General features: G+C 42.4%; 1 protein-coding gene across 1 annotated transcript in view; it reads right to left on the reverse strand.

The window, feature by feature from the left end:
• LOC125447006 (glutamate receptor ionotropic, NMDA 2B-like) overlaps window positions 1–14,081 on the reverse strand; it is a 382,369-nt gene that overhangs the window by 289,697 nt on the left and 78,591 nt on the right. The window lies entirely within an intron of this gene.

Below are 14,081 nucleotides of genomic sequence, written 5' to 3' on the forward strand. Positions count from 1 at the left end.
TGGGAGATTTTTGGATGATGATGGGATAGCATATGGATGATCCGATGGTGGCCTGAACAGAGATTGGAAGGCTGACAAAATAGTGGGGACCCACTTCAGGCCTGGAAGGCTTCAAGGTGGAGGGGGTGGGGGGAGAAGTAGCAGCAAGCAATTTACTTCAATATTTAAGGTCCCAAATAAGGGGCAGTTAGAATACTCGGAATATTTTACAAGTGGCAGACCATCTTGCTCTGCCCCATGTGCAGGCCATTTTTAATAGAGGCAACCTCCTTGTGGTGGTTACCAAAGTATAGTGCCCAGTTCTGGTGTTGCTACTAATAATAATGATATTATTAAGCTGGAGAGGGTTCAGAAGAAATGTATTAGGATGTGTCCAGGAATGGAGGGTTTGAGTTATAAGGAGAGGCTGAAAAGGCTGGATAGTCTGGGGCATAGGAGGTTTATAAAATAATGAGAGGCGTAGAGAAGGTGAATGGCAGGTGTCTTTTCCCTAGCATGGTGGATTTCAAGACGAGGGAGCATATTTTTAAGGTGAGAGAAGGAAAATTTCAAAGACTTTTTTACACAGAATAGTTTGTGTGGAATTAATTTCCAGAAAAAGTGTTGGATATGGCTACAGCTACAACATTTAACAGACATTTACATAAGTACATGAATAAGAACATAGAACAATACAGTGCAGAACAGGCCCTTCGGCCCTCGATGTAGCGCCAACCGTTGAACTGATCTAAGCCCATTCCCCTACACTATCCCATCATCATCCATATGCTTATCCAAGGACTGTTTAAATACCCCTAATGTGGCTGAGTTAACTACATTGGCAGGCAGGGCATTCCAGGCCCTTACCACTCTGAGTGAAGAACCCTCCTCTGACATCTGTCTTAAGACCGTAAGACCATAAGACATAGGAGTGGAAGTAAGGCCGTTCGGCCCATCAAGTCCACTCCGCCATTTAAATCATGGCTGATGGGCATTTCAACACCACTTTCCTGCACTCTTCCCGTAGCCCTTGATTCCGTCTGAGATCAAGAATTTGTCGATCTCTGCCTTGAAGGCATCCAACGTCCTGGCCTCCACTGCACTCTGCGGCAATGAATTCCACAAGCCCACCACTCTCTGGCTGAAGAAATGTCGTCTCATTTCAGTTTTAAATTTACCCCCTCTAATTTTAAGGCTGTGCCCACGGGTCCTAGTCTCTCCGCCTAACGGAAACAACTTCCTGGTGTCCACCCCTTCTAAACCATACATTATCTTGTAAGTTTTTATTAGATCTCCCCCAACCTTCTAAACTCTAATGAGTACAATCCCAGGATCCTTACCCGTTCATCATACGTTAAACCTACCATTCCAGGGATCGTCCGTGTGAATCTCTGCTGGACACGCTCCAGGGCTAGTATGTCCTTCCTGAGGTGTGGGGCCCAAAATTGGACACAGTATTCTAAATGGGGCCTAACTAGAGCGTTATAAAGCCTCAGAAGCACATCGCTGCTTTTATATTCCAATCCTCTTGAGATAAACAACAACATTACATTCGCTTTCTTAATTACGGACTCTACCTGCAAGTTACCCTTTAGAGAATCCTGGACCAACACTCCCAGATCCCTGTGCACTTCTGATTTGCGAATTTTCTCACTATTTAGAAAATAGTCCATGCCTGTATTCTTTTTTCCAAAGTGCAAAACCTCACATTTACTCACATTGAATTTCATCAGCCATTTCCTGGACCACTCTCCTAAACTGTCTAAATCTTTCTGCAGCTTCCCCACCTCCTCAGTACTACCTGCCTGTCCACCTATCTTTGTATCATCGGCAAACTTCACCAGAATGCCCCCAGTCACTTCATCCAGATCATTAATATATAAGGTGAACAGCTGTGGCCGCAACACTGAACCCTGCGGGACACCACTCGTCACCAGTTGCCAGTCCGAAAAAGAGCCTTTTATCCCAACTCTCTGCCTTCTGTCAGACAGCCAATCCTCAAACCAAGCCAGTAGCTCACCTCGAACACCATGGGCCCTCACTTTGCTCAGCAGCCTCCTGTGAGGCACTGTATCAAAGGCCTTTTGGAAGTCTAGATAGATAACATCTACTGGGTTTCCCTGGTCTAACATACTTGTTACCTCTTCAAAGAATTCTAACAGGTTTGTCAGGCATGACCTCCCCTTACTAAAACCATGCTGACTTGTTTTAATCTGACCCTGCACTTCCAGGAATTTAGAAATCTCATCTTGACAATGGATTCTAGAATTTTACCAACTACTGAGGTTAGGCTAATCGGCCTATAATTTTCCATCTTATGCCTTGATCCTTTCTTAAACAAGGGAGTTACAACAGCAATTTTCCAATCATCTGGGACTTTCCCTAACTCCAGTGACTTTTGAAAGATCACGACCAAAGCCTCCGCTACTTCCACAGCCACCTCCCTCAGAACTCTAGGATGTAGCCCATCGGGGCCAGGAGATTTATCAATTTTTAGACCCTTTAGCTTTTCTTGCACTTTCTCTTTTGTAATGCCTACCGTACTCAACTCTGCCCCCTGGCTCTCCCTAATTGTTGGCATACTACTCATGTCTTCCACTGTGAAGACTGACGCAAAGTACTTATTAAGTTCTTCAGCTATTTCCTTATCTCCCATCACTAGCTTCCAGCGTCAATTTGGAGCGGCCCAATATCTACTTTTGCCTCTTGTTTGTTTCTTATGTATTGAAAGAAGCTTTTACTATCATTTCTAATATTACTAGCTAGCCTGCCTTTATATTTGATCTTCTCCTTCCTTATTGCTCTCTTTGTTATCCTCTGTCTGTTTTTGTAGCCTTCCCAATCTTCTGATTTCCCAGTGCTCTTGGCCACTTTATAGACTGTCTCTTTTTATTTGATTTATTTCCTGACTTCCTTTGTCAGCCATGGTTGTCTAATCCCACCCTGGATAATCTTTCTTTTCTTTGGGATGAACCTCTGTACTGTGTCCTCAATTACACCCAGAAACTCCTGCCATTGTTGGTCTACTGTCTTCCCCGCTAGTCTCTGCTTCCAGTCAATTTTCGTCAATTCCTCTCTCATGCCCCTGTAATTACCTTTATTTAACTGTCACACCATTACATCCAGTTTTGCCTTCTCTCTTTCAAACTGCAGACTGAACTCTACCATATTATGATAGCTGCCTAAGTGTTCCCTTACTTTAAGGTCTTTTATAAGGTCTGACTCATTACATAGCACTAAGTCCAGTATAGCCTGCTCCCTTGTGGGCTCCACCACAAGCTGTTCCAGAAAGCCATCCTGCAAACATTCCATGAATTCTCTTTCTTTGAATCCACCAGCAACATTATTCACCCAATCCACCTGCATATTGAAGTCCCCCATGATCACCGTGGCCTTACCATTCTGACATGCCCTATTTATTTCTCGGTGCATCTTGCGCCCCTGGTCCTGATCACTGTTAGGTGGTCTGTACATAACTCCCATTATAGTTTTTTTGCCTTTGTGGCTCCTCAATTCCACCCACACAGACTCCACATCTTCTGACCCTATGTTATTCAGTGCTGTAGATTTAATTCCATTCTAAACTAACAAGGCAACCCCACCTCCTCTACCCACCTATCTGTCTTTTCGATATGTTGTGAATCCTTAAATCGATCACCCCTCAATTTACAGCTCTGCCCCCTCATACAAGCTGATGTCATCATCCTAGGAAAAAGACTCTCACTGTCCACCCTATCTAATCCTCTGATCATCTTGTATGTCTCTATTAAATCCCCTCTTAGCCTCCTTCACTCCAATGAGAACACACCCAAGCCCTTCAGCCTTTCTTCATAAGACCTTTGCTCCAGACCAGGCAACATCCTGGTAAACCTCCTCTGCACCTTTTCCAACGCTTCCACATCCTTCCTGTAATGGGGCGACCAGAACTGTACACAATATTCCAAGTGAGGCCGCACTAGCGTTTTGTACAGTTGTAGCATGACAGCACGGCTCCAGAACTCAATCCGTCTACCAATAAAACCTAACACACCGTAAGCCTTCTTAACAGCACTATCAACCTGGGTGGCAACTTTCAGGGATCTATGTACATGGACATCTTAACACATAAGAAAAGTTTGAAGGGATACAGGCCAAGTGCAGAAAGGTGGGACTAACTTAGTTTGGGATTATGGTTGGCATGGACTGGTTGGACTGAAGGGTCTATTTCTGTGCTGTATGACTTGAAGGCAACAACCATGGCTCAAACATAGCTAATGGAGAAGCTTTACCTCCTCTCTGTTTGACGCCTTTCAAAAACAAAATGATTAATTCTCAGCCCTACGGAACAACCTTCACATTTCTTTCCTGTCTCAGGAGCACCCACCACTCCCGTTGAGAATTGGGCCACCTGCATTGATAGTTGTATTGAAGGTGACTTGAGGGCGGCCAATTTGGAGATTACATCAGGGAAAGACACTTGGCTCTGAGCAAAAGTCAGATCAACAGCTCCAATTTGGACCTGATTTGCAGAGTCCTGAATCACATGGGAAAGCGCTTACCTTGTCTATCCTCCCTGGAAATTCAATGAATCATCATGATCACCTCAAAAGCATGCCCCTTAATCTTTGATACTCAGGGAAAATAGAAGCCAATCCTCAGTAATTTAGCCTCTGAAGCCTCTGTTTGATTCAGTGAATCTGCACTGCACCCTCTCCAAGACCAATAAATTCTTACTGCAGTGTGGAAATGTGAATATGGTCAATCCTTAGCTTTATACAACTACAACATAGGCTCCAGCCCTTTGCATTCCATTTCCCTTGGGAAATTATTTGTTTCGCCAGAGCAGATGGTATTAGGCTTTAATATGAACAAATATAGAGATGAATCTGGTAGCAAGGACGTACAACCACCAGTTACTAGCACTTAAGACCCAAGGCTTCCAGCAGTAAAACAATTGCTGAATTAAATATGACTCAGAGTCAGTTCAGTGCCTCAATAGGCATAGCAGGTTCAGCAGGAAAGAGGCACTTAAACTAATCTTCAAAACTGTCAGTGGAGCTGAGAAACAGGTCAAATCCTCATCATTGCTTCAGGTTCTGGAGTTCAAGAACTTCCTCGACCCCACACCAGTGACATGACGAAAAAGAATTGCCATCTTGAACTAAGAGGAACTCAAAGCTCATTGGAAGTTTTCTACCCAAAGTTGTCAGAGATAGACATCTGAATGTGACTTGGCACAAGCAAGATATTATACTCCATCTATATACGTGCCACTTGAAACCTGGAAGGTTTGTGTTGGGAGCTGAAGCAAGAACCCCAGAAACTGGTTTTGCCCAATGGATAGTCTCACATGCTGAGTCAGTGTGAGATCAAGTTAGCATTCTCTGTGAACTTCTGGATCTATAAGATACACTAGAACTCCACAGAGACTAAAACAAGAGCCTTTAAGCTGTGCAAGTTTGTGATGCTCTCTCAGTGCTTCAACAAGAAAATGGCTGAATCAGATCGACCAAGTAGATCCATGGTAAATTTACCAGACAGAGCGAAGTTCATGATCTTTAGTTGAATGTGGATGAAGGGCATACCACATTCGGAAAACGGAACATGTATATGGATTTTTCCAAAAACTTAGTTCTGGGAGCTGCACTGCACTGATATGATATTAACCTTTCAAGTTTCTTAGACAATTTAAACTGCCGGGGTTAACGAATGCCAGTAAATGACTTAAGAAGAACTGCGATAAATATTATTCTGCTCCAGTTGGATAGCCAAGAATGGCAGCTGCAACCGTATCCTTATGTATGAACTCTAGTCCCCAGTGTGATCACCAAACTACCTGAACACCAAAAAGTAGGCCAGAGTTAAAAATTAGGCTTTAACACAAATAAGCCTGAGCTAGTACATTGTGGTAGGGAAAATGATAATACTCTGCTAAATAGATTGGAGAAGCAGAGAAAATTATAGTCACAGAACACTAAAATTAGCAATGCAGGTTAACCTGGGCCTGAAAACAAACAGATAAAGCACTGAGATTTATATTTGAAAGCATTAGAATTGAAAAGTCAAGAAGTTCCTTACAAGATCTTGCATTAATGATGGTGGCAGTGTTGTGAACAGTTCTGATCTCCATTTTAAGGATATGGTGATAATGGAGAAGCTGCAAAAATGTTTGCTGAAGGTTAGACCTATCAGGAAACAGACTGGTCCTCTTTACTATAGAAAAGTGGAGACAGAACGGTGTCCTGATAGACATCTTCAAGATTCTGAGGGGGTAAATGTAGCTTCACTGGCAAGGGAGATCAGAAATAAGGGCCAGTAGCTAGTCAACACAAATACAGTAAGAAACTCTGGAGAAGTTCCATTAGCCTTAGAGAGGTTAGAATGTAGCTTGAATGGATGGTTTGCAATGCAATGATACAAGGGCATGGATTCAATTCCCACAGGAGCTGAGGTTACTGTGATAGGCTCTCATTCTCAACTTTTCCACTTGCCTGATCCTCAGGTTAAAGCAGCACTAATCATGTCGGTCTATTTAATTTGTTTTATTTTATTCATTTATTGTTGCGTGTGTTTTTCTTAGACAATACAGTGAGAAGTGTTGTACAGTGTCGCTGCTCTCCAACACTATCTTAAAACTCAGAAAAATAAACCAAAACATAGAATATAGAGGCTGAAAAATGAAGAAATAAAGAAGAAGTGTCCACATTTCCAGTCCTTCTTGTTAAGTGCTCCATCATGGGCCAAGTGCCTGGTGGCCAGGTAGGAGTTCCTTTCCTGCACTACTATCACTGGAAAGTCACCACTCTTTGGCACCAACTCACCTCCACCAACTCCCTTGCTACTATTAATACTCGCTGGACTTCGCCAATGCGGATACCACTGACACCGCCAAGTACTGCACCAGCTGAAACTCGATTCTGCCGCCGCCATGTGTCCACTTCGGGCCCACCTTGCCGATGCAGCCACTACTGACGCTGTTGCCTCTTGTACTGGGCCCAAACTCACCTCCACCGCCACCTCCGTGAATCCATTCTGAATGCAGATGCTGCCAGGATCACAACGCGCCTCTGCCACATGGTTCGGCGCTAGGACCAGCTTGTCAGAAGCCACTGGAACCCAAACTGATCTCCAACATTGCCATCCAAATCTACACTGCTGGGCTTACGATAGAGCAGCCCAGTGGCAACTTTCCTGAGAAATTGGAAAGACCAGTTGAAACAACTTTAATGGGAAGCTAGATAAGTGAAGAAAACATGAAGAATAGCGAAAGTTAATGGGATTCAGTGAAGATAAGTCAGAGGAGGTTATTGTGAATATTAAACCCTAACACAGACATGTCGGGCTGAATGGCCTGCTTCTTTCTTTGTAATGCTATGTGACCTTCAGAAATCTGGGCGAGAAAAGCAATCCAGTTATATCACAACATTGCCTCAGCAACAACCATATACAGCTCAACTTCTCCTGTAGGAATGAGGATGCAATAGCTCATTAACAGAGTACCAGTTGGGATTTTCCCAATCACCCATCTAATTTGAGCTGTATATTAACTGAGGGGTTTGGGCCAGGACGCTCTCTAACTTAAGTCTCCAGTCAGTTAGCCAAACTCAATGGAGATGGCAGTAGGGTTATTACAGTTGGCCTTGGAACGCTGAGTGAGGCAGCAACACACCAGCCAGAACTTCTTCTGTTTACAGTTTGGTAACATGTGAATTAGAGAATGTTGATATGGAGATGCCAATGTTGGACTGGGTGGACAAAATCAGAAGTCACATGATACCAAGTTATAGTCCGACAGGTTTATTCGAAGTCACAAGCTTTTGGAGCACTGCTCCTTTGTCAGGTGACTTCTGATTCAGGGAATGTTCATTGCACAGGAAGAGGCCACTTGGCCTATCATGTCTGTACTAGCTAGAACTGAGCCAGCCAACCTACTTTCCAGCATTTGGCTCATTGTTGTGCAGGTTCTGGCAGTTGAGGTGCTTCTAACAACTCCTTTTAAGTGAGTTGAAGGTTTCTGGCTCTTCTACTCTTTCAGGCAGTGAGTTTCAGATCCTTACCACCTTCTGGATGAAAAGCATTTTCTTTATCTTCTCTGCAATCTTTCTCCCAATCACTTTAAATCTATGCCCCCAAGTCATTGCTCATGTAAGTATGCACTTCCAATCCATGGTCTCCAGGCACCTCACTATTTTTGTACATGTAGTGATTGTGATGAGGCCAGCCAGGTGGACCACCTAGAATATGAGTTCCCTGACTGGGGCTGTTAATCTCATCTAATCAGAGAGCCCTCACTTACAGATATAAACAGGAGTGTCAGACATCTGTTCACTCTGAGCACAGGTTCACAGGAAGGCCGATCAGAGTTAAAGACTTCCCAAGCACAAATAAACAGTGACCTGGTGACAGGATTCCAGCCTCTGTTGAGTTATTTCAATACATCCCAAACAAACATCCTCTCAGCCTCCTCTGTTGCATAGCAAACAATCCCAACTTGTCAAATCTTGAATGTATGTGTGCACCCGGTTGAAGTGTTTGTGTGTTCACACTGGCAAAGGAATAGGGAGGGGTTGGGGCAATTTGTAGGGTCTAAAGTGGATGGGCAATGTGATCCCTCCTGTCCCTGCTTAAGAGAAGGCTGGATGTGACATTTTCACTGTTGAGCAGTCCAACCTGGAGAGTGGGCATGATGCATTGAATCATGTTCAGGAAGGAGGTGACACCTTCAGTGCAGTTAGGAGGGTAGTTCATTGGTAGCAATATCCCTAGAACTCTAATACAGCTGCTTCAAGAGTGAACAGCACAAAATTAAACCTCTCCATTTTAATTCTCTCCAACAAATTCTATTTTTAATCATGATACAACAAACATCACTATTTTAATCACCGTTATCTTCTTTGCTTCCAGGCCACTATTGCCAAGAGTGATTACCACATCAATTATTAAATACATTATTATGACTGATTTTTATTTTAATATAAAATGTTGAATGCTTGTAAAAATATGTGTTGCTTTGTGCTTTGCACAATAAGCATTGTAGCTGCAGGATTTCAGTTAGCCTCAGCTCTAAATGGAGCCCATGACTGGAATGATAATCTTGGGAATTTGGTAGCATAGTGATTACGTTACCAGACTAGTAATCCTGAGGCTTGGACTAATGATCTAAGAGACATGAGCTCAAATCCCACCACAGCAGCTGGGGATTTTAAATTCAATTAATTAAATACAACTCATTTCAGCAACAGAGACCTGCAAATTACTGGATTGTCATAAAAACCCATCTGGTTCACTAATATCCTTTAGGGAAGGGAATTTGCTGTCTCAAGATATTGGTTCACCACCACCCTCTCAAAGGCAATTAGGAACAGGCAATAAATTTTGGATTTGCTAATGACGCTGACATGCCACGACAAAATAGTGAATTTTTGGACAAAAAGTCTTATTCTTCACAGAATCGTCTTGATGCATATTACGATGCGGTTATATTTGAAACCAAGTGAAATAAAAGTTAAAGGTAAAGTCACTGTATCTTACCAGACTATAGGGGTGCTCTCTCATTAGACAGAGACAAATTGGTGGTGATTTAACCTGAGGGTCACCATTGCATCAGTTAACGGAAGAGGTTGAAAAGGAGAGTCTTTTATGGTAACCTTAGCTTGTGTGGGAATTGAACCCATGTTGTTAGTGTTACGAATTGTAATGAAATATAATGTAGACAAATGACCAATTTACTAGTATTAAATTTAAAGTGAGACAGAGAGGATCATTGCAAGAGCAAGGAAGTGTATTTTTAAGTTTTAAGGGAGTTATTTCTTTTCATAATATCTAGTACTGCTTGCTTCAAATAGTATTTTACTCAATTGTACTGCTTTAAGTTTCTGACAGGCTTGTGTGAGGCTAATCAAGCTCTCTGCTGGAGAAAAGGTGAGATTAGCTCATTAAGTACCCATCCTAAACTGTAACTGCTAGATAATAGACTCGTCTGAAACTCAGTAGTATAAATAGGAGAGGTTTATTGCAGTGCATAGGATAGAATCATTGCGAGTTTTGTGTGTAAGGGAAGGTGTTTTTTTTTCTTTTTCTACCCTTGTCAGCCTACAGAAGACAAGAAGTTGAAAATCTGCAAAAGTAACAAGCATCCATGAGTGACAATTTCAGCAGAACTATAATTTCATTGATCTCTGATCTTCACTTTATAGTTCAGAGTATAAAAGTAAGGTAAGGCAGGACAGCTCAGCCTTGCAGAATAGACATCCTGTATCATGTGGGGAATTGCTGCACAATAACTGGATGAACACATGTGAAGGCAGTGTCACTAGCTGCTGAAACTAAGGTTATGGGTTTCAAAACTTGAGCTGTAGTTGGGGTCACTGTGTTGCATCCTGACACTGACAGTTGGGTAGATAGCACATTCAGAGAGGTGATCACACTACAGGTTAGGGGCACACAGTCATAAAGGGAATAAGTTACTGCCAGATAGCTCAAGTAAACCAAGTAGATGATGTTGGAGTCCCCTAAGGTCCTGAGAATCAGTTTTCAATCCTAGATACAAGTGATGCCAAAAGTTCCTTGGAGGAATGCAGCAACACCAAGCCTATGGCACTGGTCAGTCAGCTGTACAGATAGGATGGAAGAAGATTGAAAGATCAATTGTGCTCGGGGATTTCATTAGTTAGGAGAACAATCAGACTTCTCTGTGGCCATGACTGTGGCTCCAGGATGGTGTGCTGTCTTTTTCATGCCAGGGTGGAGCATGTCACAGAGCAACTGCAAGGCATTCTACTGGAGACAATCATCAATTAGAGGTTGTGTTCCATAGTTGTACCAACATTTAAGTAGAAAGAGTGAAGTGGTCTTGCAATTAGAATTTGGGGAACTATGCAGAAAATTAGCGAGGAGGACATCAAAAGCAATAAGAGATTATTTCTGATTGCATGTAACAGTGAATACAGAAAAAGGAGCATAAGACAGATGAGTGTGTGGCTGGACAGGTGGTACGGGGGGATGGTTTTAAATTCGTGGGACACAGAGACAGGCTCTGGAGGTCATGGCCCCAATACAAGATGGATAGGTTACATCTGAACAGAGCTGGACTGACTTCCTTGTACAGCATTTTGCTGTGTCATTCAGAGGTGCTTAAACTAACTCTATAGGGGTGTGAGAACCAAGAATGTTAAGAATGTAGTATCAGTGCGCACAAAATACTGGAAGGAACAGATATCATCAGAATAAGGTCAGTAATAGGTTGACTCCAAGTAAGGAACAACTTAAAAAAAAACTCTAAATCAGGATTACACCGCATGTGAATGTAAGGAATATAGTAAATTAGATTGGTAGGTTACGGGGCAGATTGCCATGTGGAATAATGGTGATGCTGTGGCAATAACTGAAAACTGGATGAAGGAAGGTTATGACCAGGTGTTAAATATTCCTGCTTGCAGGCATTTTAGGAACGGGGGAAAGTAAGCAAAAGAGGAGCGGTGACACAGTCTTGCTTAAGGGGAGTATTGCTGCACTGGAGCAAGAGGATAAGTTGGAGGGTTCAAGGCAGAATTATTTTGGGTCAAGTTAAGTTAACAAAAAATATGCAATTGTATTGCTCGGTGTAGAATACAGACCACCAACTAGTAGGCAGAATGTAGAGGAATCTGACAAGGAATTATAGATAAATACAATCATTATAGAGTATTTATAATGGAGGATTTTAACTACCCAAATATATTCTGGGATAGTGGTGGTGTTCACTGCAGAGAGAGGTAAGCATTCTTAGATTGTGTTCAGCAGAACCTTTAACAGTCATACATGCTAAGTCAACATGAAAGGGGGCACATAGATTTTACGAACAAGGTAGAGTAACTGAATAAAATGTTGGGGTGTGCGGGGCAACAGTTGAAGGGTGCTGATCATTGTATTGTAAAATTCAGTATGACATTGGAAAAGGACAGTAGACTCGGTGGGGGGGCAACTGACTTCAATGACACAAGTACAAAGCCAGGTTGGTTAGGTTGGAGCCAAAATTTGGCTGGAAAACATGTAAATGAATGATGGACTGCCATCAATTGAGGTAGTTTGGATTCAGTCAATTCTTCGTTATAGTCAGAACAGTGAAAGACTTAGAAAAAGGAGAGAAACAGCCTTGCGCTGAAGCATCTCTCAAAATTGGAAAGCATTCACCATAGAATGAATTATTTTAAAGCAGGCTGTCTGCTGTTATGTGATCAGTACAACAAAGGGTTTATACACAGAAAGATGCCACAAACAGCAATGAGAAACAAAGCTATATGAAGTAAAAACAGAAGTAGCTGGATAAACTCAGCAGGTCTGGCACAATCTGTGGACAGACAAACAGAGTTAATATTTCAAATCCACAACAGCACTGCTTCAGGATTGGGTAGCAAAGTTCATAGTATGTCAGACCCGTGAGTTTCTTCAGCGCCTTCTGTTTCTCTTTCAGATTTACAGCATCTGCAGTATTTCGCTATTTCTTAAGAAACAATGTGACCTGTTTTGTTGGTGGTCAACTACTGTTTAAAATCCACTGCCTGAATGCCATTGCTCCATTTCAGGATTATTTTACGGAAACTAATTATGTAAACACCTTTTTTGAAAAACGATTGAAAGAAAAACAACATTATGGGATGACTCAGAGGCTTTTGAGAAATGAAATGAAAGGTGGAATAATGTTGTGGCATCACACAATGTAATAAATGCAGCAGATTCAGAATTTTACACAGAATGTTAGACAGCACAAGGCAAGAGAAGGCCAATTAGCCTATTTAGCCCACGCCTGCAGCCCTTTCATAGATTCTACCCACCTGTTTAATATCCTTCCACAGCCCACATATGCACCACCTTATCATAGATGCTATCCACCCATTTGATCTCTTCCCACATGCAGGAGATCAAGAAACGGGCCTTTGCCAAAATCTTTAATGAGGTGGAGGAAGGTTCTGAATCTGTACACCCGGAACATTTGAAGCATATTCAGGTATCACCACAGAATAGAGAGCAGTTAGTGACATACAAACATGCAGTTGCGTACAGTTCTGGTCTCCACACTGCCTGAAGGATGTGGAGGCTTTAGAGAGGGTATGGAAATGGTTTATCAGGATGTTTCCTGGATTTGACCGTATTAGCCATGAGGAAAGATGAGACAAACTTGGTTTGTTTTCACTAGAATGTCAGAGGCTGAGGGGTGATCTGATAGTAGTTTACAATATTATGAGGGGCATGGAGAGAATGGATAGTCAGAGTCTTTTTCCGAGGGGAGAAATGTCAAACACTAGGGAACTTAGGTTTAAGGTAAAGAGGGAAAAGTTTAAATGAAATTTGAGAGGCAACTTTTTTGCACGAAGGATTGCAGGTGCCAGGAATCTGCTGCCAGAGAAGGTGTTAGAAGAATACAATAGCAATGTTTTAGAGGTATCTTGACAGATACATGAATAGAAAGGGAATAGAAGGATACAAACCAGAGAAAGGTTTTTGGTTTAGAAAGGCATCATGTGTTAGCACAGGCTTGCTGGGCCAAAGAGCCTGTTTGAGTGCTGTACTGTTCTTCGTTGTATATGAACTAGGAGCAGGAGGTAGCTCACTAACATAACTCAAGAGATGGGCATGTTCTTGCGAGTGCACTGAGGAATGGCAATGTCACACTGTGAGTGTGAGATCAGTGAGGTCCAAAAGTGTCCCTCAGTCAAGCAATAGGGATGTGATAGAGATAGGCTTGATCAACGTGTTGATGAGGCTCTGAGGTAAGCAATGATGACTTCAGAAGTCAATGTTCATACCCCGCTAAGAAACAGGAGCCTGTACAGCTCGGAGCATGTTGCTCTCCAGCCTTACCATCATGTGCAGTACAATAATAAACAGTGTACCAGTTACTAAGGTGTTTGACTCAAGCTTGCATCAAGACCCAAAGAACCCACACGAGAACACAATTTGTCACATGCTACAATTGGCTTGAACAGCTTTTGGGATAAGGACAGAACAGGAATATCCTGTTCCTACATAATATCATCCATTGAAAACCATGAGTTTTTGGGGGGTAACTTGTTTTGTGATGTCCCAACAGTTAAACAAGCTGATGCCCGTCATTCACAAAGAATGGGCATGCAAATGAGGTATAG

The sequence above is a fragment of the Stegostoma tigrinum genome, chromosome 38, assembly GCF_030684315.1.
Source record: "Stegostoma tigrinum isolate sSteTig4 chromosome 38, sSteTig4.hap1, whole genome shotgun sequence".
Lineage (NCBI taxonomy): Eukaryota > Metazoa > Chordata > Chondrichthyes > Orectolobiformes > Stegostomatidae > Stegostoma > Stegostoma tigrinum.